At 44.7% G+C, this 23,613-nt stretch overlaps 1 protein-coding gene across 1 annotated transcript in view; it reads left to right on the top strand.

Annotated features, from left to right (window-relative positions):
* Positions 1 to 23,613, top strand: part of SLC9A9 (solute carrier family 9 member A9) — a 408,350-nt gene that overhangs the window by 95,808 nt on the left and 288,929 nt on the right. The gene's annotated exons all lie outside the window — the stretch shown is intronic.

Genomic DNA, 23,613 nt, shown 5'->3' with positions numbered 1-23,613 from the left:
TAAGTTATTTCGAACTAGCGCTGTAGTGTAGACGTACCCTTACATAGTACAGACTAGTTCAGTATCCTATCTCTGGCAGTGGCCAGTGCAGAGGAAAGTGCAAAAAGACCAGTGAGGATGATAATGGAAAATCTGGAAAGATTCTTTCAAATCCTGGTGAGCTAGCAGTTGCCTATATTTTTATAAAACTTTCCAGCAGATCAAATTGATTTTTTTCAAAATTTGACAGTTTTGAATTTCAAATGTTTGAAAATGGAAAAAAAGGAAATATTGAGGGAAAAAAGTAAATCTCCCCCCCCCCCCCCCCCATTATTTTCTATGGTTTTTTTTTTTAAATCCAGCCCTACTTTCTGACAAACCCATGGACATTCTCATTATACATATTCATGTATAATCTTGTTTTAAAATCCTGCTCCAATGCCATCTATGCCATGTGGCAATGAGTTTTCTATAGGTTAATTAGCCATTTGTAGTACACTGCACTTCTTTTGTCAGGTTTCAATGTGTTGTTTTTCAGTTTAATTGACTGTTAGGTTGCTCTTTTACTATGAGAAAGGGTAGACTACAGCAGTGTTTCTCAACCAGTGGTACAAGTACCCTTAGGGGAACTTGAGAGAAGTCTGGGGGGTACATCAACGCAACTGAAATTTGGAGAAAACTGAATTTTTGTTTTAAGTTTTGCAGCACTTTATTATTTACACCCAAATGTTTCATCGCCCGCCCTGCCACAATTAAGTTTTTTAAACAAATGTTTTGCAATGGTAGAAAAAATGTGTGTGACTGAAAACTGTAGGTACTGGGGGTACATATATATATTTTAAAAAAAGGTTGAGAAACACTGGACTACAGAACCCAGCTCTGTGTGCTTTCTACCCCTGATTATTTTGTATCACTCTTTCATGTCCCTTCCCACTGTCTCCTCTCTAAATGAGTCAGTCGTGATGTATTCAGTCTCCATATGGAAGTTTCTCCATGCCTGCAATAACTTTCTCAGTCCCTTCGTTTTCTCTCCATGTCTAGTAGCTCTTTTTTTTTTCATTTGCAAAATTAGTACTTATTAATTACTGTAGGCATTTCTAAAGACTCCAGCTGTCATTGTGGTATCTGGGTGCTTTATAGTTGTTATTTAGATTTGTTGATTTTATCATTTTTTTAATGAAATGCCAGCGTAACCATTTGATTGGCTTTTTAAAAACGTATTCAGCTAGATTTTCAATCTGCTAGAGTCTTTATTAGAGATTCTCTGTATAAATAATACTCAAGAAGACCTTGCTTTAAAGTTCAAACCCTTTGCAGCAAGCTGAAATATTCAATGGCACTATATCTTGGACATTCTACATTTGACAATGTTTCATGCCTCATTTGCCTCATTAATTAGGAGATTTTTGTCAGTACTCAAAGATCAAGTGCATATTTTTCATTGCAAAGAGAGTCAGTTTTTTATGTACATGCCATATAATGCCTCTGATTTAAATTGAGCTCAGGAACACAATGATCTGGAAGCTGTGTTGTTATTCATTAGAGGAATATCAAATATGCATTAAACAATACTGTACTTGTAAGTTGTGGTGAATTGGTTTCCATCTCGTTAATCCAAAATGTGGTGAAACAATACTATATTAAGGAATGTTAGAAAAATAGCCTGAAAGACAGTGGGAACCCTGTTTATTCAGAGATTTTCAGTGGTGCTTAATTACCTCAGTATAGTTTTAGCTGATTTCCCAACACTCCATACACACCTCTCTAATCTCCTGAGGCATGATGAAAATTGAGACAACACTGAACGAAGGAAATGAATTGCCACTCTTAAAAGTGAAACCAATTGTTTTAGACAGAGATTGCCATGCGAGGAGGAAAATACAACATATTTGGGTGGCCTAAAGCTCCATCAAGGCCGTGTAACAAAGTACTGCATGATTTCACTGCATCACAAAATTCTTCTGTATAGAAGCCTATAATGGTTTTCCCATTTCTCTCTCTTTCTGTAAAAGATTGATCAAGGCCAGGATATACAACACAATAACTAGACTGTTCAAGAGGGGGGAAACTATAATGTAATGCCCTTAGAAGCTGCTAAAATGTGTTTGAACAAAGCATCAGAATAATAATAGCATTTATATCTATGGCAAAGTGACAATGAACTAAAAAGAACAGACTGTGTTAAGCAAAGAGGCACTGTATCTTGGTTATTTTTTACCAAGTCTGTGACAGTGTTTAACAGAACTGTAACTGCACATTGCAATTTTAGGACCGAGTGAGGTGTTTTTCCAGCATCTGAAGATGTCCAAAATGCTCATATGTTGTAATTGATACTTTCCATGGTCATACATGCAACACAGTGGAATAACCAAGATAATTCTTTTTGAAGTATAACAAATTATTCAATTTTCTTTAGCAAAATTTGAGCAGATTTCTTAAATATAAGTGATGATGGATGAACATCAAAAGAATCTAAAAGTGTTTTTATGAGCCCTCAGAAGTTTGTCTGCATATCCAGACTCTGCGTGCAATCTTGTATTCGGTGCTAAGCACCTTCGGTCTTTATTGAAGTCAATAGAGGTTTCTAGACTAAGGAATGAATAAACCAGAAGATCTTATTCTCCAATATCTTGTGCCTTGAAAAATGGTATTAAACACTAACATACCACGCTCATGCAGAACCCCCTGTGGCTTGTCAAGTTGATATTCAGAGCTACTATTCTGTTATAGGAGTCATAGGATTGGTATCATTAGTCCCAAGACTATGGCTGGCTTTTCCATCCAGACTCAGTGACTCTCCATTTGTCATTTGCATCATCCTGAATGGCCAATACTTTCTGGAAAGTTGTGGACCAACAGCATCAAGTGCACATGTTTTTGTCAGAATGCAGACCTGCAGAGCTGGCATACCTGAAGGGTTGCTGATCAGTAAGCTATTTCCTCTCTCTCACTCCATTCCTATATGTCTCCTGTTGCTAGCCAGGAGATGTATTTCTCCCTGTTCCCCTTCTCCACACTTATCAACTTCTTGCTCATGGGAAAGGAAGGGGGTTTTCCTTCTCCACCTCTCTGGCTGCTGAAAGTAATGAGAGGCATAGGCATGGACTCCATGGCTACTCTGGGGCTCAGCACCCAACGGTAGTCTCCCTGATCAGCTCCTACCCCTCCTTCTCAGTGTCTCATGCCTGCCACAATCTGCTGTTCAGCAGGATGTGGTGGGGGGACATGGCGGAGAGAGGGCAGGCAGGAGTCACTGAGGGAGGAGGAGTGAGGGCAGGAAGATGGAGTCGTAGGAGGAGGGTTTGGGGCAGGAAGAAGTGGGGTGGGGCAGGGTGATGAGGAAAGGGGTGGAATGGAGTGAGGTCTGTGGTGAGAGAAAAGCATATTTTCCTTGCCTTGATTGATAATGATGAGCAAATGGATTTCTTCCATGGCATCAGGGCTTCATGTCTCCTACACCACATTCCTTGTGCCACTAGCATTCCTACCCCCTTTGAGGCTTGTATTTGGGAAGTGAGATTCTAACAGACCTGTTGATGCCATGGGTGTAGTCCTGAAGCTCAACTGTTGAATGTTTCTGGCGTACACCAGTAGTAGAGGTGCTTCTACAGTACCCTGGGTAACCTTGAATACAAAAGGATGTGTGAAATCACATTATTTTCTGTTGTACCACATATTTCTACTGTAAAAGGGTTTTTTTTTATTTATTGTTCTTTTGCATGTGGGCTTTGTAAGGAACAGTTCAGAGGAAATGTATTATCAGTTTATTGTTCTCTGAAGCATTTCAGAGGATTTTTCTGTATTTGCTTACTTAATAAATATTTTTTTGAAAAAAAGCTGATGAAAATACTTTTTCTGATGCCAATGCTGATTTGAAGGATAACAAAAGGAAGCACATACTGGGTAGACAGATCGTATTGAAATAATGAGTCATTTCATTGTAACCAAAACAGGTCATTGAAACATTCCTCTCTGTATAGAAATACTTTCAAGAATATACTGATAAGGTTGAAGTGGATGAATCAGAGCAAGAGAATGGGTATTTCATTTTCATCTCTGCTATTTACATTTTGTGACATACATTCCTAAGTCTAACTAGTTACTCCTTTATTAGTATTGTGATATAAATTGTCAGTCACTCTGTAAGAAACCAGGCATACCGAAGGGATAAAATCAATCTTCTCATAATTTTTCCATAGTATTTTTGTTAATTTTACTTTTCACTGTGAAAAGAAATAATTTCAACTGTTCACTACTTTTGTATCTTTTACTCCCACGAGTTCAATCTGCTGCCACCATCAGTTACCTGCAGGCCACAAAATACCATGTTGTGGTGCAGAGAGATTTTTAGGGAATTAAAAAAGAAATGAAAAATTCCCTATGGATTAAACAGTGGAACTGGCAAGCAATATTTAAGTTACAAATCTCAGTTACACTAAACAGCACATTTGTACAAACATTTTAAAATCAGGTACTATATTTTTAAATCTTTTATTGCAACAAAACCAATATTAACAGTGAGGTTCACTAGAAATGTGTTGATAATTAACAAAGATGGAAAAAATTCAGCAGTTAACTCCCCATTATCAGATATACTTGGTTGTCTACATAGATCATACACTAGGTATGCTATAGATCTTCATTTAGAAGCAGTGGCTTCTATTAATTTTTAATTACCTCCCCTGTGACTTTAAATTGAGGACGGCTTCCATTTTATTTAATTACTTTTCCCTGTAGCTTGCCTGGTAATCAGCTACTAATCAAGGGCATCTTCTGAATCACAATATAAATGTGTGTAATTTTTTGTATTTATTGTCAGAGCTTTTTTCCTGTTTGCCTTTAGACATTGAGGGTCAAATGAACTATGCCAATTCATGCCATCTGAGGATTTGGCCCAGCTATTGGCAGGAAAGACTCAACAGCACATTTTCCCACCTGCATCAGTGGAGCAAATTTTTACCAACGATGATGTGTAGGATTTAGTGTGCTTATTTTCACCTCGCATACGCCTAAGGCTTATTATGCAAGCTCTAAAAATCTGTGTGTTCACATTAACAGCCTGTGTCAAATGTCAGGAAGAACCACTATCTCTCCAGAATCTGTATTTTAAAATGTGACAGGGCAGAAGCATTGCTATTTTCTGTGTGATGGGTGTACTGTATGAAGCATCTGCTCCAGTGCAGGGGTTGTGTTGCGTAATTTCTCTTGTTCCTCCTTCTCCCACATTCATCCATGAGGTCCCTTGGGATTCCATTTTTTTCATCCTCCATTTCAATGTGTATGTAAGGGCACCAGTGTGACTTTCTGAGCCAAAATGTCATCAGTTAGTTTGCTGACATTTTTCTCTCTCTCTCATATGAACCAGGCAGTGCAGTTTGAGGGCAGTTTCTTTGCTTTTTGAGCACCTGTCTGAGACAGGTACTTCGATGAGAGTCAGCCTAGGCTTAATCCATAGAAGCCAGAGGTGATGATGGAATCAGAAGATCTGATCGGGTTATGACCTGTCCTTTAATGGAGATCACACTTCCACTGTTGCCAGTTATTTTCCTCTGCCTTTTTTCAGAGGTTTGCAATCTCAAGGGGCCTTCTGTACCCCTAACTGCTCTTGGATTCACACGTAGAAGCAGTGTCTTAATGCGACTTTTCTTCAGCTGCAGTAAGCAAGGGCTGCCTTAAGTGTTCAGACATCCACACCTTTCGGTTGGACTAATGCACTTAGAGCCAGAATACTATTAGTCATTTGGATGGGGCACTATTAGTCAGGGATGGGGAACCTTTTTTGGTCCAGGAGCTGATGACCCGCAGAAAAATCAGTTGGGGGGAGCTACACAAAAGTGAGAAGCAAAAAACAAAACAAAACCAACCTAAATTCCCCTAGCACGGCACAGCCTGATTAGAGGGCTCTCCTATGCTCTGGAGTGGGGTCTAAATCAGATCAGTGTATTGGACGGGGCTGCTGAGGAGCAGGCTTGGGGTCTGGCTGGGAGGAAGGGTGCAGGAATGGGTTATGGGTTGCTGGGTCTGGGAGGATGGTAGGGTGCAGGAGCGGAATGGGACTGTCAGGTCTGGCTAGGAGGGGGGCTACAGGGCTGGTGTGTCAGGTCCCCAATCCGGGGGGTAGCCCTGAGCTTCAGGGGTCAGATCCTGCTACAAGTAACTAAATTAAAACAAATGAGAACAGCGAGCTTTTCCAAGGAAAACCAAAAATTAGACATTCAGTTTTCACTGGCTCCCATTGGGAATCAAGTGCCCAACTTCCCTTTGTGCCTTTGACTTTGAAAATCAACCATTTAAATGTCTGCAGTTGGTTAGGGAAAAAAAAATCTGAAATATTGAGGACAATAGGGCTAGAAATATGTTCACAGGTATCAATTTTTCTTTAGTCTTATGAATTTGTTTTTCGGCATAGAAACAGAACCACTCACATTAAGATCCAGAGGGAAGTGGAGTATAATCACAAACATTAAGCACGGTTTGAATCACTATGTCATACATTTTCTATGAGGAAATGGAAGAAAGCATTCCAGTGCAGAATACATGGCAAACCAGATCATAGTGCAGAAGGGGTAAGGTACATGACAAATAGGAGAAATGACTATCAAAACATTTCTTGACTGACGTAGTACCATGTCTCTTAAAGAACTTTTAGGGTCATCTTTCTCTTCATTTAGCATTTCAAAGAGGCCAGATGGCACCAGGGCACTTCACTGGTCCCCAGACACACATAGCTAGAAAAGGTCTGAACTGTTCAATATTCCAGTCCATTTCCTTTCTACACCTGTTTGAAGGAGCAACAAGTTAGCTTTGTTCTGAATTTAACAAGGTTTCCAGTTGCTCAAGCTGAATCTTTAAGTGTCTGCTGCTTTTCTCTCTCACCCCACCCCCTACAAACTCATTTTTAAAAATGCCCCTGCCCTCTGGCTTTTCCTGAGTACAGCTGTTGAATTTGATTTCTCCAGTGCATTGTTGAATTAATGTTCCTTTGCTACTATCAAATCACTTGAATTTGAATTACATTTTTTGCAGTATTGAATGAACTCTGAATTTGATTGAATGCTATTTATTCAATACTCATTAATCATTAATTTGCTTACTTTTTTGATATTTGAATAGCTCTGTTTCCTATTATTCAGGGATTTAATGGCCACATTTTCAAAACCATTGGCTTATTTTCTACCTGCAATAATTGCATGTTCTCCTGTGACAGAAAAGATGGCCCAGTGGTTAGGGGCATAACCTTGGATCTGGGAGAGACAGCTTAAATTCCCTGCTCTTCCCCAACGTCTTGTGCAATCATGGTTAAATAATGTAGGCACTATCGGCCTGCAGGCCTGACACAGATGGCCAAGGTTAGCTATTTGTGGGTCACTGGACACTTTATTTACAGACAACCCCCGACTTACGACTGCCCAACTTACGACCACCCGCATTTATGACTGCTCTGCTCCAGCCCAGACTCTAAAGCCCACCTGCACAGCTAGCCACAGGTCAGCCAGTTGCCCGCAGCTGGCTCTGGGAGCAGCTTGCTCGGCACAGCCCCCAGCCAGCTCTGGGAGCAGCTCGTGCTGCACCGCCTCCACCTGGCACAGCCCCCAGCCAGCTCTGGGACCAGCTCACACCATGCCACTGGCTCTGGGACACGTGGAGCCTCCTCCAACCAGTACAGCCCCCAGCTGGATCTGGGCCTGGCATGCTGGGGAATACAACTCCCAGGAGGCAAAGCAGGCCAGGAACAGAACCCCCATTTATATCATTGCGCTTATGGGAAATAAGGGTTAGACTTCTGATGGCTCGACGATTCTCCAGGAACCAAGTATGTCGTAAGTTCGGGGCTTGCCTGTACTTGCCTGTCCACAGGTATGGTCACTTGCAGCTCCCATTGGCTGTAATTCACTGTTCCCAGCCAAAGGGAGCTGCAGGAAGTGGTGTTCCAGTCGACACTACTTCCCACAGTTCCTGTTGGCCATGTTTCACTGTTTGCTGTTCCCGGCCAATGGGAGCTGCGGGAAATAGAGTCCCCATCTGTGCCACTTCCAACAGCTCCCATTGGCTGGGAACAGTGAATCACAGCGAATGGAATCTGTGAGCAGCCATCCCCACAGACACAAAAGCAGATAAAATGTCTGGGGGCCCACCAGGGGCTAACCCTGGTAAACCACATCCAGCCCATGGGCCGCTTGTTACCCACCCTGACTTAGGTGCTTAGGTGTCTTTACAAACATGGGCTCTAATATCTTCATCCTGCAGTAAAATAGTACTCCTCTACCTCAGAGGGATGCTGCAAGGATCAATATATTAAGACATTGTGAGGTGTTCAGATATTATGCTAATGTGGGCCACATAAGTAACTTAGGTAGACATTGTATATGTAAAACCCAGATTTGCATGGAAAAAACAAGAAATTGCCTGTATAAAGGCTTATTTTATTGTTACTTAGTATATCATTAGTCAGGGATAAGTGTCTCATTATGCTAGGTGCTGTATAATGTAAAGATTACCCCTACTCCAGAGCTCTTACAGTCTTGCTTAATGATAAAATGCAACAGATGTACGAGATAAACAGGTAATTTTGGAAGCACAGTTTTAGGCTGAGACTGTCAAAGGCATGTAAAGGGATCTGAGTTAATTTTTAATGTGAATTGGGCACCCACGTCCCTTAGATCACTTTGAAAACCTCAACCTTGATCATTTTTGAATGTGTAGGTTGGCTTTTATAGTACACATGCCAACTCCATGGGTGCTCTGGGGCAACAGCACCTATGAAAAACAATGAGTGCTTAGCACCCACTGGCAGACCCAGAAATCAGCATCTTCCCCCAGTGCCTCCTACCCACCGTGATCAGCTGTTCAACAGGAGGTAGGAGGTGCTAGAGAGCAGGGGGCGCATACTATGGGGGAGGGAGCAGAATGGGGCACAAAGAGGCGATGCAGGGTGGGGTGGGGATTTAGGAAGGGGAGAGAGGAGTGGGCCTGAGGCAGAAAAGGGATAAAGCCCCGTCTGTCAACTTAGAATGACAATGCCTTTGTCGATAATTTGATGTCCGAAATAAGGGAAGCAGGGAGGTGCTTCCATAAAATGTCTGCCACTGTTGAAATGCAGTGTGTCAACAGCCTCTGTTTTGATCTGAGACTGTATCCCAGTGAATGGGTCAGTCTGAAAGAAACTCAAAAAACTGTCATCTACATTTACAGTTTTGTAACTGATACGTTACTAGTACTACAGGTTGGACCTTCCCGGTCCCAAAGGAGGGAGTTTGCCAGACCACGGGAGGTCAGCCCCTTTGCAGACAGATTCTAGGGTCTCACGGGGTCTGTCAGCAGATCGCCAGGCTCTGCTGCTCCGGGATTGCCTGGGTTTCACTCTTCCGGGGCTGCTTTACAGCCATCAGAGTTCTGCTGCTCCTGGGCTGCCAGGGCTCCATTGCCCCAGCACTGCCAGAGCTCAAGTGCATCAGGCCTTTCGGGGGTCAGCTGCCCTGGGACCAGGGCTACTGGGATTCCACAGCCCCAGGGCTGCCCTGAACCCCCAGGGCTCTCTGGTCCAGAGAGCTTCAACCTGTTATCAAATACATCATGCACTACATGGATTGTGAAAGATGATGAATTTGATTTGTTAATATATAGGGGGATAGAGTTTCCTAGAAACATCATGTACAAAGAAACTAAAATGGTATCACCCATAAAAGACAATTCCCTTCACCTGCCTCCATCCTCTTGCAGCCCCCTTCACCTTATAGAAGCAACAGAGACCTCTGTGCAGGCTATTTCCTGGATTTAATGGTGAGCTGTCTCAAAGGTGTGCTTTCCTCACTGGATTTCCATTAGAAAGCATTCCTTATGTCCTGTGCTGTACAATATCATTGTGGTTGGGAACTGAAATATCTAGCCAGATTCAGCTTCCTAACGTGCACTTTGTTGTGGAATAGACGTGTTTGTACTACCTCATTAAATAATCACTTCAAGAAACCTGTTATTAACATTGCTCAGGGATAAATTGCATCCTTGCAAGGTTTCAGCTGCTGGCTTGGGATAATCAATGGTTTTCACATAATAACTTCTACATGTAACTGACTGTATAAAATGGTGTAGGTAGTGTGGCAAGTCTAGGTTAAGCCCCCTGGGTCCTGCATTTCCTGGCAGGTCTTTGCATGCGCTTCAGAGGTTTACAGGGTCCCTACCACTGCTGAAAAGGCAAGGGTATCTATCGGCGGCCCTAGTGGCCGCTAAACCAGTGTGGGGTGGGGGCTCCCCTGGCGTAAGCCCATGGCAACCCACCCCGGCTTAGTTTAGCCCTGTCTTCAAGGGTCGGGCCACCCATATCCTGGTAATGAGGCTTAGTGTCATTGCCCAGAGGGCATCCCGACCTACAGGGCCTATCGGGTTGCTGGAGAGATTCTGCTCTCCCTGACTGCCTGTGGCCTGCCCTCTTTCCACTGGGGAGGTTCCCACCAGCAAACCGCCTTTCAGTTCCTGATCCGGAGTCCAACCGGGTCGGCTTGGCCTGGTCGTGGGTCCCTTGTTGTATGAAGAGGGATTGGTGGGGAAAGGGGGCCCGGGCCCGCCATCTCCTCCAAGCCCCAGCCCAGGGCCATCGGAATGGCAAGTTGTCCTTTGGGGGCCCCTTTCAGGAGCTGATGCCAACTCACTCCTGGACTCCCCTTAGTCGCTCTTTCCCCTGGGCCGCTTCCTACCCCGCCACACACTGCGTCTCCACACACAACCCCGACCGATGCTCCTGTGCCTGACCGCCATGCGGTCTTCATGGTTCTCTGGTCGCTGTAGGGTCTCGGTCACCGTTGTGCTCACTCCCCTGCCATACCCCCTTGGGGTGCTGCCTAATGGGGGGGCAGCAGCTGGTGTCCTGGCCGTCAAACCACTGCGCATCACCCTACTGTCCCCTCCCGGAGGGCTCCCTGGCGTGGGAATGGCCTCTAGTTGTCCACCTGCTGGTACGCCGGCCTCGGTCTCGGGCCTCTGGGCCGGTCTCCCTTGCTTCCCGCCCCAGTGGCCCCTGTACTTGCTGTGCTCCTGCTCGCCTCCTCGACAGATGATGTTCCCCCTCACCTCCAGGGCTCTTTCCATCACTCTCTGCCGTTCCTCCGTGGTCTCTCTCTCTCTGTTTCTTTCTCCCCCTCTAGAAGTAGCCTTTGCCTCCACTCCTGGCATCCCCAGCATCAGCCAGCTCGTTTCCCCGTTTGGGCTCACCAGCGTTTTTTTGAACAGCCCGCTGGGCCGCTTGCACATGCACCGCAGCTCCTCGGTGCACCGCACCGCATCACCCACCACTGCGGCTCATTCACAGAGGGGACAGGGCAATGGTGCCCCATCACAGTACCCCACTCCGGGTACGTCTAAACTACATGCCTCTGTCGGCAGAGGCATGTAGATTTGGTAAACCTCATTCCACGAGGAATAACGGGGCTGCCGACAAAGGGCTTTGATGTCGACAGGGGGAATGTCCAGACTAGCGGCGAGCCGACAAACAGCTGATCAGCTGTCAGCTCAGCGTGGCAGCCATGTAAATGTAAATGAAGCCGCAATCATTTAAATCGCGGCTTCATTTGCCTTTGCTGATCTGTCTAATCTACATACCTCTGCCGACAGAGGCATGTAGTCTAGACACAGCCTCCAAGAGCCCTTTTCATCACTGGCCAGTCTGGGGTTTTGGAGGTGAGTCCCTCTGGTAGTTCACAGGGTTCCCCTTTTTCCTTGCTGGCAGCCTACCAGCCAGGAGGAAGGTTGGGGGAACCCTGTCCCACCCACTTGCTCTGGGTTCTGACCCTAAGTCCTATAGGTGTTAGCCCCAAGTGGGCTGTGAGGCTTGGCCCTTGCCCCACTGATAGCGGCCCCTCCCTGGGCCACTTCCCCAACCATTGCTGGATACCTCCTCCATGAAGCCTGGGAACAGGCCCTGGGGTGGGGCGGGGTGGGGTGGGGTGGGGCTGGGCTGGGCTCTGGTCCATCCTTTTTCTCCTTCCCTCTGCCTTGCCTGAGGGAAGATTTTTATTGTGTGCTCATAGCCTTGATTGGTGGTAGGTGTTCTAATCAGTCCACCTTCCAGGCTGACTCCAGATGGGCTTCAGGTGTCCTAACAACTGGGCTGCAGTCTCTGGAAGCCTATTCCAGGAACATAAACCTATACACACAACTCCCCATGTAAATGCCTTCCAGCAGGTTTCTCGGCCTGCCATAGTAGGCTGACATTTTCAGCTAAGAAGAATTGATGAGCAAGACAACACAGAGATTCTGATCTCAGTTGCACCCATATAAACGAGTAGTGACTCCAATGATCTTGAGTGGAATTATTCTAGGTTTCCTCTGACTTCTGAGTCTCAGAGGGGTAGCTTTGTTATATCATGAGTTTTCGAGGGCAAAACCCATTTTCTCAGAAGAGTTCGAGTGAAGAAAAAAAGGGGGCACCCTAACAATTTTTAACAGGAAAAGAAGGGATAGGGGGAAACAGTACCTGGCAATTTTGGTGCAGGTGCTAATGAGGCTAATTGAGTGGGCTGGAAATGTCCCATACTTAGCTTTTGATGTCAACTGGGTGTTAAATGTAAGGAAAGCAGGTTTTATAATGGGCCATCCAGTTCAAGTCTTTGTTCAAGTCCCAAGAAGCAGTGTCAAATTGGCATATCAAGATCAATTCCCCATTCTTTCTGTGTAGTTGGCTTGTGAAATTCCTTTGTAGAAGAATGGCTACTTTTAAGTCCATTAATGAATGCCCAGGCAGGTTAAAATGTTCCTCGACAGATTTTTGTGCGTTACCAATTCTAATAGCTGATATGTGTCCATTAATCCTTTGTCACAGAGACTGTCCAGTTTGGCCAATGTACATGGCAGAGGGGTATTGCTGGCACTTGATGGCATAGATCACATTAGGGGATGTGCAGTTGTCTCTGATGTTGTGTCTTATGTGATTAGGTCCTGTGATGGTGTCACTTGTATAGATGTGTGGACAGAGTTAGCAACGGGTTTTATTGCAGGAGTAGGTGCCTGGGTGAGTATGTCTAAGGTGTGATGTGTGGGTGATGGTAAGTATTTGCTTCAGATTAGGGGATTGTCTGTAAACCAGGATTGGCCGATCTCCTAAAACCTGTGAGTGAGAGATCATTTTCCAGGATAGGTTGTACCTTGTCAATGATGCGTTGGAGAGGTTTAAGCTGGTGGTGTAGGTGATGACCAGTGGTGTTCTGTTATTTGCTTTGTTGGGCCTGTCTTGAAGAAGCAGATTCCTGGGTACTCGTCTGGCTCTGTCAATCTATTTCTTCACTTCCCCAAGTGGGTATTTAAGTTTTAAAATGCCTGATAAAGATCTTCTAGGTGTTTATCTCTATCTGTGGGATTGGAATAAATCAGGCTGAATCTTAGGGCTTGGCTGTAAACAATGGATCATGTGATGGGTCCTGAATGGAAGCTAGAGGCATGTAGATAAGAATAATGGTCACTAGGTTTCCAGTATAGAGTGGTGGAAATGTGACCATCATTTCATTGTACTGTAGTGTCAAGGAAGTGGGTATTTTGTGTAGGCTGGTCCAAGTTAAAGTTGATGATGAGGTGGAAGTTGTTGAAATCCCTGTAGCATTCTTCAAGAGTCTCCTTCCCATGGGGATGAAGATGTTGTCAATGTACAGGAAGGTTGCTAGAGGATGGTATACATTAGTATAATTGAGGTTAGAATCTGGCTCACTGTACAGTGGGAGTTGTTTGAGATCAGCCATAAAGATTTTGGCATATTGTGGGGCCATGCAGGTGCCCATAGCTGTGCCACTGACTTGAAGATATAAATTGTCCCCAAATTGGTAAGAGCTGTGGGTGAGGACAAAGTCATATAGCTCAACCACCAGGTGTGCTGTAGCATCATCGGGGATAGTGTTCCTGACAGCCAGTAATCCATCATCATGTGGAATGTGGTGCCAATACACTGTAGTTTCCTCAGAAAATCATGGAATGAGGAGTAACGGTAGTTCGAACTAGGAAGCCTAGTTCGAACTACCTAGTTCGTGCCGCGTGTAGCCGCGCGGCACGGGGTTCGAACGAGCGGGGATTTAAAAATGGCGGCGCCCCGCTTATGCAAATGAAGCCCGGGAAATTCAAATCCCGGGCTTCATTTGCAATTGCGGTATGCCTGCATTACCCCGCTAGTTCGAACTAGCGAGGTAGTGTAGACATATCCCTAGCTACCTTCAAGACACCACTGATTTTCTGAGGAAACTACAGTGTATTGGCACCACATTCCACATGATGATGGATTACTGGCTGTCAGGAACGGGGTTTGAACGAGCGGCATGGGGTTTGAACGAGCGGGGATTTAAAAATGGCGGCGCCCCGCTTATGCAAATGAAGCCCGGGAAATTCAAATCCCGGGCTTCATTTGCAATTGCGGTATGCCTACATTACCCTCCTATTTCGAAATAGGAGGGTAGTGTAGACATATCCTTAGAGTGCTGATAGCGTAGAACAGGAGTAGGCAATAATTTTTAATGAGGAGCCACTCCAAGATTTGGCAAGTGTTCAAGGGATGCATTTCTACCCAGGGAGTTTGGATTCTGGGACAGAAGTTGGGTGTAGGAGGGAGCTTGGGATAGGGGACTGTGGTGCAGGAGGGGGTGTGGAGTCTGAGAGGGAGTTTGGATGAAGGAGGGGGTTGTGATCTGGGGCAAATGCTTGGGGTGCAGAGTCTAGGAGGGAATATGGGTGCAGGAGAGGATTCTGGCCTGAGGGAGGGCTCTAGGAGCGGGTGCAGGGTATGGGAGGGAGTTGTGACCTGAGTGAATGGGGTGCATGGGATTTGGGTGATGACTTGGGGCAGGGGAATGGGGTGCAGGGTCAGGGAGAGGGTTTGGGTGAAGGAGAGGATTCTGGCCTGGGTGCAGGGTCCGAGAGGGAGTTATGAGCTTGGGGAAAGGGGTACAGAGAGTGGTGGTGGCCTGGGGCAGGTAGTTGGGGGGAAGAGGCAGGGGTGCCAGAGGCTCTGGCTGAGAGACACTTAGCTAGGCAGCTTCCAGTCAGCAGCCCTGCAGGAATCTGAAGGCTGTAGTTAAAAGCTGTTCCATGTGGCTCTGCTCCGGGCAGGGTGAAGGAGTGGGAGGAGGGAGGGAGGAGGCTTCATTGGCTGTCCCTGCTGCCAGCAAAATATTTCAGCTGCTATTGGTCGGAAATTGGCCAATGGAAGCTAAGAGATTTTGCTGAGGCGGGGGGCAATGCACAAAGCCTCCCTCCTGGCTCCCAGAATAGATCAGCCACATTTAAAGCAGCTGCCGCTCAGCTATGCTGAAGGGTCCCAGAGAGGCAGTCACGGACTGGATCCATTGGCTTGGCAGCCTCTTGCCCATCCCTGATGTAGGGTCTGAGGAGAGAGTCAACATAACTGGATAATCCTGCTGTAAGTATGCTAATGCCTAAGACGATGGGGTGTCAAGGCTGTTCCCCACTCTAGCACAATGAATGCAGAAGCGGGGGCCCGCAAAAGCAACCTCAAAAACCTGATCTTTACAGGCTTTTAGACAAAAACTTCCCCCAAAATCCTAACACCTGGACTTTGGGAAATAAAAACCATTAAAAAAACCTGATGCCACCACCCAAGTATTACAAGAAAAACTAGGGAAGAGATCACTTGGGAAATCTCAGCTCTAAAATAAAACCAGGACACAAAAATTAACCAATACCAGGTTAAATAAAAAAGAAAGAACTTTTATTATCCAAACAATATCCCAGTTACAAGCATAGTTGGAATGGCTAGATGGTAAGAACCACCAATTAATATGCTCATGGAGGATTCCACCATGGGCCCAAACTTAGCTACAAAAGAGAGGAAACCCCATTTCTAACAGCACAGACATCAGATCCAAATTCCCAAAACAGAAAACAATAAAACCTGACGGATTTATCTAGACTTTATCCTACTTACACATTATGAAGAGTCTTTTTCTTGGAGAGAGACATGTCCTCTGTCTCCCTCAGTATCTAGAGAGCAAACTGACTCAGAGACAAAGGAGGGAAAAGTTAAAAATTCTTTTGTCTCAGTTTTAAATCCCTACCTACCTTACCATTGTCTGATCAGATACCTGGCTAGGTACAGGGGACATAGTTAACCCCTTAGTCTCCAGGCTGCTGGCCATCCCTCATGGCCATGACATGGGGTGTGCAGGATTTCCAGGTTTGTGGATTTTGGGAAGCAGATAGCATATGCCCAGTCGAGTATTTGGGGGAGTGCTTGTATAAATTTGGTCCCGAGTTGTAGCAGGAAGTTTCATGAGCAGATGGTGTAGTTTCTTTTGGTATTCCTCAGTGGGATCAGAGGAAAGAGGCTTGTAGAATGTGGTGTGGGTGAGTTGTCTGGCTGCCTTCTGTTCATAATCTGTCCTGTTTGTGATGACTGTAGCACCCCCTTTGTCAGCCTCTTTGATTATAATGTTAGAATTGTTTTTGAGGCTGTGGATAGCGTTGCGTTCTGCACGGCTGATGTTATTTGTCACGTGATGTTGTTTGTTCACAATGTCAGTCTGTGCACATTTGCGGAAGCAGTCTGTTAAGTGTGGTCTTGCTCATCAACTGCATCTGATTTAAGTGAAAATACCCTGGGTATATATTTGTATAACTGATATTAGAATCTGGCTTACCATGCAGTATAACAAATATAATGTCATTTCAAAGGTAAATAAAACAAACTAAACACACAACATATTTAGCCTGTCGTACTTCCAGAGAAATTAATTTATGTACATTCATGTGTGCACATACTCCTATTTTCAAATGTTATGTATATAAATCTATTTTATTTTGTGCTGCAAATGTATAAATTATTTTCCCGAGGGCAGATCCTTTGCTGGTTTGAACAATCATAGCTCCACAGATGACAATTTACGCTAGATGAGAATTTGCCCATGTGGGCTTTTAGTTTATCTTGTATATCTAAAGGGCAGTTAAACATTTTTAAGGTAGAGAAGATGACATTGCTGTCCGCTGAGCTGGCTAGAAACCTCTCACTGAGATAGAAAGGAACTAGTTTTATTTAAATGCTCTTTAAAATGTCTGTAGTCAACTTGTACATTACATTTCTTATGGTATCTCTATTAAGAAATGACCTTCATTAAGATAAGACTATCATTAAAACATGCTGCTTCTAAATGAGAGATGAAAGCCAAAGTGTTTTATATTTAATTCACTCTGTGTTGTCTTACTGAAATGATTAGTTGTTCTTGATCCTGCTCCAACTGAAATAAATGGTAAAGTTTTAATTTACTCTAATTGGAGTAGAATCAGGCCTTTTATTTGCATTGCAACTGACCCTAGAAATTGTGTTAACCAAGCAATAAACAGTGACACAATCACCTAGAACATAACATTGTTTTTTCTGAAATGTATTAATGGCCCAAAATACAGACAGTGAGATAAATATAGAGAACACAACAGTGATGTTTGTAGTCTTTCATTATCCTGTTTATTTTAAAATTGCGGAGTCAGAGGCTGAGAGTTGGTTTTTCTTAGGTGCCTCTGAAAATCTAGATGGGTGGGATGATTTCACTCCCAGAGGTGATACCTCCAGGTAATATTTGAGGCCCATCTGTGGAGCCTCATGGAAGCTTCTCATCTGTTTTTTGAATAAAAGCCAGCCATATGTAGCTCTAGCCTTGTCTACACTGGGAGTTTAGGTTGAACGTAGCTGCATTAGGTCGATTTTCTAAACGATGAATCCACACCACCAAGCTTGTTCCATTAGCTTTAAGAACCGTTAAAAAGTTGACTTTCATATTCCTGCTTTCATAAGGAGTCATGTTAAATTTGACCTTGCATGGTCAAGCTGGAGAAAGGTCAGCAAATGAGTGGAGCAACCAATATCACCGAGAGCCAAGAACTTTTAATAACCTTGGAGACAGTCCACTCCTCCTAGGACATCTGACAGTTAGACACTGATCCCAGGGAGGGCAATTCTGGTGAGATCACATTTTTTATCTTGCTAAAAGTGAGTGGCATTCACCCAAGAGTTCTGAAAGAACACAAATATGAAATTGAGGAACCAGTAATTATGGTTTGTAACCTATCATTTAAATCACCATCTGTACTTAATGAATGGAGGATAGCTAATGTGATGCAAATATTTTTAAAGGGCTCTAGAGGTGATCCTGGCAATTACAGACTGGTAAATCTAAAGTCAGTACCAGGCAAATTAGTTGAAACTATAGTAAAGAATAAAATTGTCAGACACATAGATGAACATAATTTGTTGGGGAAAAGTTAACATGGTTTCTGTAAAGGGAAATCATGCCTTACTGATTTACTAGAGTTCTTTGAGGGGATCAACAAACATGTGGACAAAGAGGGATCCAGTAGTTATTGTGTAGTTAGATTTCCAAAAAGCCTTTGACAAGGTCCCTCATCAAAGGCACTTAAGTAAAGCATATTAATAACTGGTTAAAAGACAGGAAACAAAGGGTATAAATGAATGGTAAGTTTTCAGAATGGAAAGAGGTAACTAGTAGTGTGCCCGAAGGGTCCGTACTGGGACCAGTCCTATTCAACCTATTTATATATGATCTGGAGAAAGGGGTAAACAGCGAGGTGGTAAAATTTGCAGATGATACTAAACTGCTCAAGATCGTTAAGACCAAAGCAGACTGTGAAGAGCTTCAAAGAGATCTCACCAAACTGATTGGGCAACAAAATGGCAAATGAAATTTAATGTTGATAAATGAAAAGTAATGCACATTAGAAAAAATAATCTCAGCTATACATACAATATGATGGGGACTAATTTAGCTATAACTACACAAGAGATAGATCTTGAAGTCATTGTGGCTAGTTCTCTGAAAATATCCACTCAGTGTGCAGCAGCAGTCAAAAAAACAAACAGAATGTTTGGAATCATTAAAAAAGGGATAGAGAATAAGACAGAGAACATCTTATTGCATCTATATAAAACTATGGTACACCCATATCTTGAATACTGTGTGCAGATGTAGTTGCCTCATCTCAAAAGAGATATTTTGACATTGGAAAAGGTTCAGAAAAGGGCAACAAAAATGATTAGGGGTTTGGAATAGGTCCCATATGAAGAGAAATTAAAAAGACTTGGGCTTTTCAGCTTAGAAAAGAGGAGACTGAGAGTGTGTCTAGACTACAGGGTTTTGTTGACAAAAGTGGACTTTTGTCGACAAAACTATACCTGTGTCTGCACTGCTGCTGAGTTCTGTCGACATAACTCAGCAGTTTTGTCGATGTCTGTAAACCTCATTCTACGAGGAATAACACCTTTTGTCGACAGAGATCTGTCGACAGCAGGCGTTATTGCATCTACACTGTTCTTTGTGTCTACACTGTCATGTCGACAAAATGGTTTGCTTTGTCGACAGAACTGGATGTAGTCTAGACGCTCTTTGTTGACAGAAGCTTTGTCGACAGTATCTGTCAACAAAACTTCTGTCGACAAAAGCCTGTAGTCTAGACATAGCCTAAGGGGGATATGATAGCAGTCTATACAATCATGACTGGTGTGGAAAAAGTGAACAAGGAAAAGTTATTTACTTGTTCCCATAACATAAGAACTAGAGGTCACAAAATGAAATTAATAGGTAGCAGGTTTAAAACAAACAAAAGGAAGTTTTTCTTCACACAGAATGCTGTTGGCCTGTAGAACTCCTTGCCAGAGGAGGACTTTAATAGGGTTTAAAAATAACTAGATAAATTCATGGAGGTTAGGTCCATCAATGGTTATTAGCCACGATGGGTAGGAATGGTGTCCCTAGCCTCTGTTTGTCAGTGTCTGGAAATGGATGACAGGAGATGGATCATGTGATGATTCCCTCTTCTGTTCTCTCCCTCTGGGGCATCTGGCATTGGCCACTTTTGGAAGACAGGATACTGGGCTAGATAGACATTTGGTTTGACCCCATATGTTCTTAAGTTCTGTGTAAGTGAGTAAAGGCAATTGGGTATGATATGTGGCAGCAGTGGGGGGTCCCCAGACCAGCTTGTTAACATGTCTGGAGATGGAGCAGGAATCCTCCCTCAACATCTCCATAAAGTTCTCAGGTTATGTCTACACTAGCCCCCTAGTTCTATCTAGGGAGACTAATGTAGACATTCGAAGTTGCAAATGAAGCCCGGGATTTAAATATCCCGGGCTTTATTTGCATCTTCCCATCCGGGCGCCATTTTTAAATCCCCCTAGTCTGAACTAACTGAACGCGGCAGGCAAACGTTAACTCGAACTAAGTCCACCTCGTGGAATGAGGTGTAACAGTTACCTCGAACTAAGGACTTAGTTCGAGTTAACATTGACTGCCGCATGTAGCCGCAGGCAGTTAGTTCGGACTAGGGGGATTTAAAAATGGCGCCCGGACGGGAAGATGCAAATAAAGCCCGGGATATTTAAATCCCGGGCTTCATTTGCAACTTCAAATGCCTACATAAGCCTCCATAGTTCGAACTAGGGGGCTAGTGTAGACATACCCTCATAGAGGAACTCTTTAATCCTTCTCACAAGGTTCCTGGGGAGGTTGCCTTATTACCTCCTCCACGGTAGAACACCTTTCCACACCAAGCCAGCAGGAAGTGGTCTGGCATTGTTGCAACACAAACCATTGCAACATAAGGCCCCGGTTTCTGGCCACATTCCATCAGTATCTGCTCCCTATTACTTTGTGCTTCAGAGAAGACTGATCTCTCACATGGCAACTTGGATGAAGCCCAGGAAGCTATTAGCTGATATTTCTGGAGTAAACCTCTGTTTGCTCATCCAAAATGAAGCCTGGCTTGAACCCCTGCCCTGTCACCAAGCCTGGGCCCCCAGCCCACCCCTGCTCACTTGCTCCTGTGGGGAGGAAAAATTGCATTCTGCGGGCAAACTGAGAGGGTGTGCGTGTGCTGAATGAGTCCCTGCCCTGCCTGGCTGCCATGCCTGGGCCCTCTCCCTCCTTCCACCCGCCTGCTCCTGTGGGAAGCGAAAGTTACTCTCTCCCAGCAAACAGGGAGTGCCTCACACACAGGTACCACATGAGCCCTTGCTCTGCCACCATGCTCAGCCCCTGCCCTGTCATAGGTTTGAGCCTCGGCCTGCCCCTGACCATTCTTGCCTCCAACCTGAGTACAGCTGCTCTCCTAAGAACTCTACGATGTACCTGTTGCATAGTGGCCATTAACAAGAATAACTGTAGCCTTGTACATAACACATCCCTATTGTCTTGAGACAGACCTTCCTTCTATTCTAACAGACTAGGCTTTATGCTCTGCAGCAGTGGTTCCCAACCTTTTTGATATCACAGACCAGCAAACCCATTCTTTTGGTGGACTGGTAACCTTTTATTTGCATATTTGCTTATTCATTGTGCAAATAATGAATATGCAAATATGAAAATACAATGTTACTGGTCCACCAAAAGGCCTGGCCCCCCAGAGCCACTACATACAGCCGGCTTCAGCTCCCACAGTTGCCATGTGGTGAGTGGCTGCCACAGCTATAACCAACTGTTGGTGGTGGCTTTGGGGGCTGGGGCCAAGCCCAATGTCAGTCCTAATCCCTAAAGCACCTCACCCCTCCACTACCCCCCAGCACCAGCTACTGACCCTGGAGTCCCCTGCACCCTATCCCCCCAGTGCCAGTCTCTTGCCCTCAGAGCCCACAATGCCAGCCCCCATCCCAAATGCCCCAGTGCCAGTTCCTCACCCCCACCAGACCCACCAGTGCCAACCTTCTGTTTCCAGAGCCCCATAGCATCCAACCCCCAAGAGCCAGCCCCCAGTCCCCAATATTAGCCCCATCCCCAGCATCCCCTGGTACCAGCCCTGCCCCTGTAGCCTCCCACTACTAGCCCCACCCCCAGAGTCCTCCCAGTGCCAGCCCCCCACCTCTTAGAGACCCCCCACCCCAGAGCCCTTCAGCACTACGCCCTCCCCCAGAGCCTCTGGTGCCTGCCACACACCCCTCACCTAGCCTTGCTCTGCCTCCCAGCTGCCAGCTGAGTGCTGTGGTAGCGGTTGTCCTCCAGCCTTGTCCCCCAAAGCTGCCATGGCCCAGTAGCCAGCGGTTTGTGGCCTGGCACCAGTCCACAGACCGGCAGGTGGGAACTGCTGCTCTTCAGTGTATCTCCTGAAAAGTCTGCCCTTCAGTTTTTTTGTTACAGCAGTGAACCTGCTGTGCACTCCCCAAGCCCTGCCAGCTGTGCAGGTAGCACAAATCTGCAGGCAAAAATGGACTAGGGATGATGTATTCAAAGAGCAAATGCAGTCCGCCCACTTGGACTGGGAGCACTTAAGTGAGTGGAGGAACATGCTGCTAGAGGAAAGGCGCATGGAGTGTGAAGACAGGAGAGTGTGCAGAGGACTGGAGGCGAAGAACCAGGACAGAGTCTTGTAATCCATGACAGATGTGATGGACCACATGGCAGCTTTGCCAGATGCCTACAAGCACTGGAACCCCCTACAGCCCTTGAGGATCAGCGTTCCCTCCTCACCGAGTTTTCCAGCCTCCTTTCCCAGGGGCAAGGGAGAGGGGAATCAAGGGCAGCCTCACACACAACATCCATGTGTTGCAAAGCAAAAGGCTTCCTTTCTAAAAATTGTGATCCCTCCACCTGGCAAAGTTCCCACCCTGGACTCCTTTTCTGTCTCTGCTGTGTACTCTAAGGGTACATCTACACTGCATGCTTATTTCAAAATAAGCTACTCGGGAATAGTTATTCCAAAATAGCTTATTTCAAAATAGCTCATCTAGACTGCAAGAAAGCTTCAAAATTGGTCTGAGGCCAGTTTCTCTAATGGAGATGTGCTATCTTGATTTAGAGCCCCAGGAGGCACTGGGGAGGAATAATTTAGAATGGCCCTGGTGAAAGGCTATTTCGAAATAGCAGCAGTGGATCATCTACACATGCCTTATTTCGAAATAGCTATTTTGGAATAAGTGTTATTCCTCACTGAATGAGGTTTACAGATTTTGGAAATAGTCATCTGTTATTTTGAAATTATTATGGCTGTGTGGATGCTCTGATTGTTATTTCAAAATAACGCTAGTAATCTCGAAATAACAGTGTAGCGTAGATGCACTCTAAATGAAACTGCATGATTTCTGAACAATCTATTTATTGCTTGTATTGGGGATGAGGAGTATTTACAGGCAAGCACCAGTAGTAGTAATAGTGTATATTAGATGTATTGGAAGTATATGGAAAAAATAGAATAATTAACTACAGTTTTTATTCTCAAGCAAACTCATTTCAAGATGACTTCAAATGCATAATTATGTATCTTTCATATTGTTATTACAAAGGGCCTCTCTACTCAGGGAAATAGTCTCTCAGTAGCTGTTCCTCACCAGCTCCCCAAGTGGACACCCTTACTCTGCACTCAGTGTTTTTGTGTGGTTTACCTTAAACTACTTTGGAATAGAACTTCCAGACCAAAGTGGATTAAGATGAATGGCACAAAGGTACTTCGCGTGTAATAAAATATCCACACAGGTAGGTAGTATGGAGGAGCTATTGCACTTTAAATTCAAACCATTGCTTATTTCACAATAGCTTCTCCATGTAGACAAGCCCTTTAGTACACAATCCAATGTTAATTTTTTGTGTGAAACTGTCAGTATTGTAACACCATATTTTAAAACTTGCCTTGTTGACTGTGGTGACTAAGCGAAGA

Source organism: Pelodiscus sinensis, chromosome 10, assembly GCF_049634645.1.
Source record: "Pelodiscus sinensis isolate JC-2024 chromosome 10, ASM4963464v1, whole genome shotgun sequence".
In the NCBI taxonomy this organism is placed as follows: Eukaryota; Metazoa; Chordata; order Testudines; family Trionychidae; genus Pelodiscus; species Pelodiscus sinensis.
The sequence above is the reverse complement of the archived record's forward strand: the minus strand, read 5'-3'. Positions and strand labels throughout refer to the sequence as shown.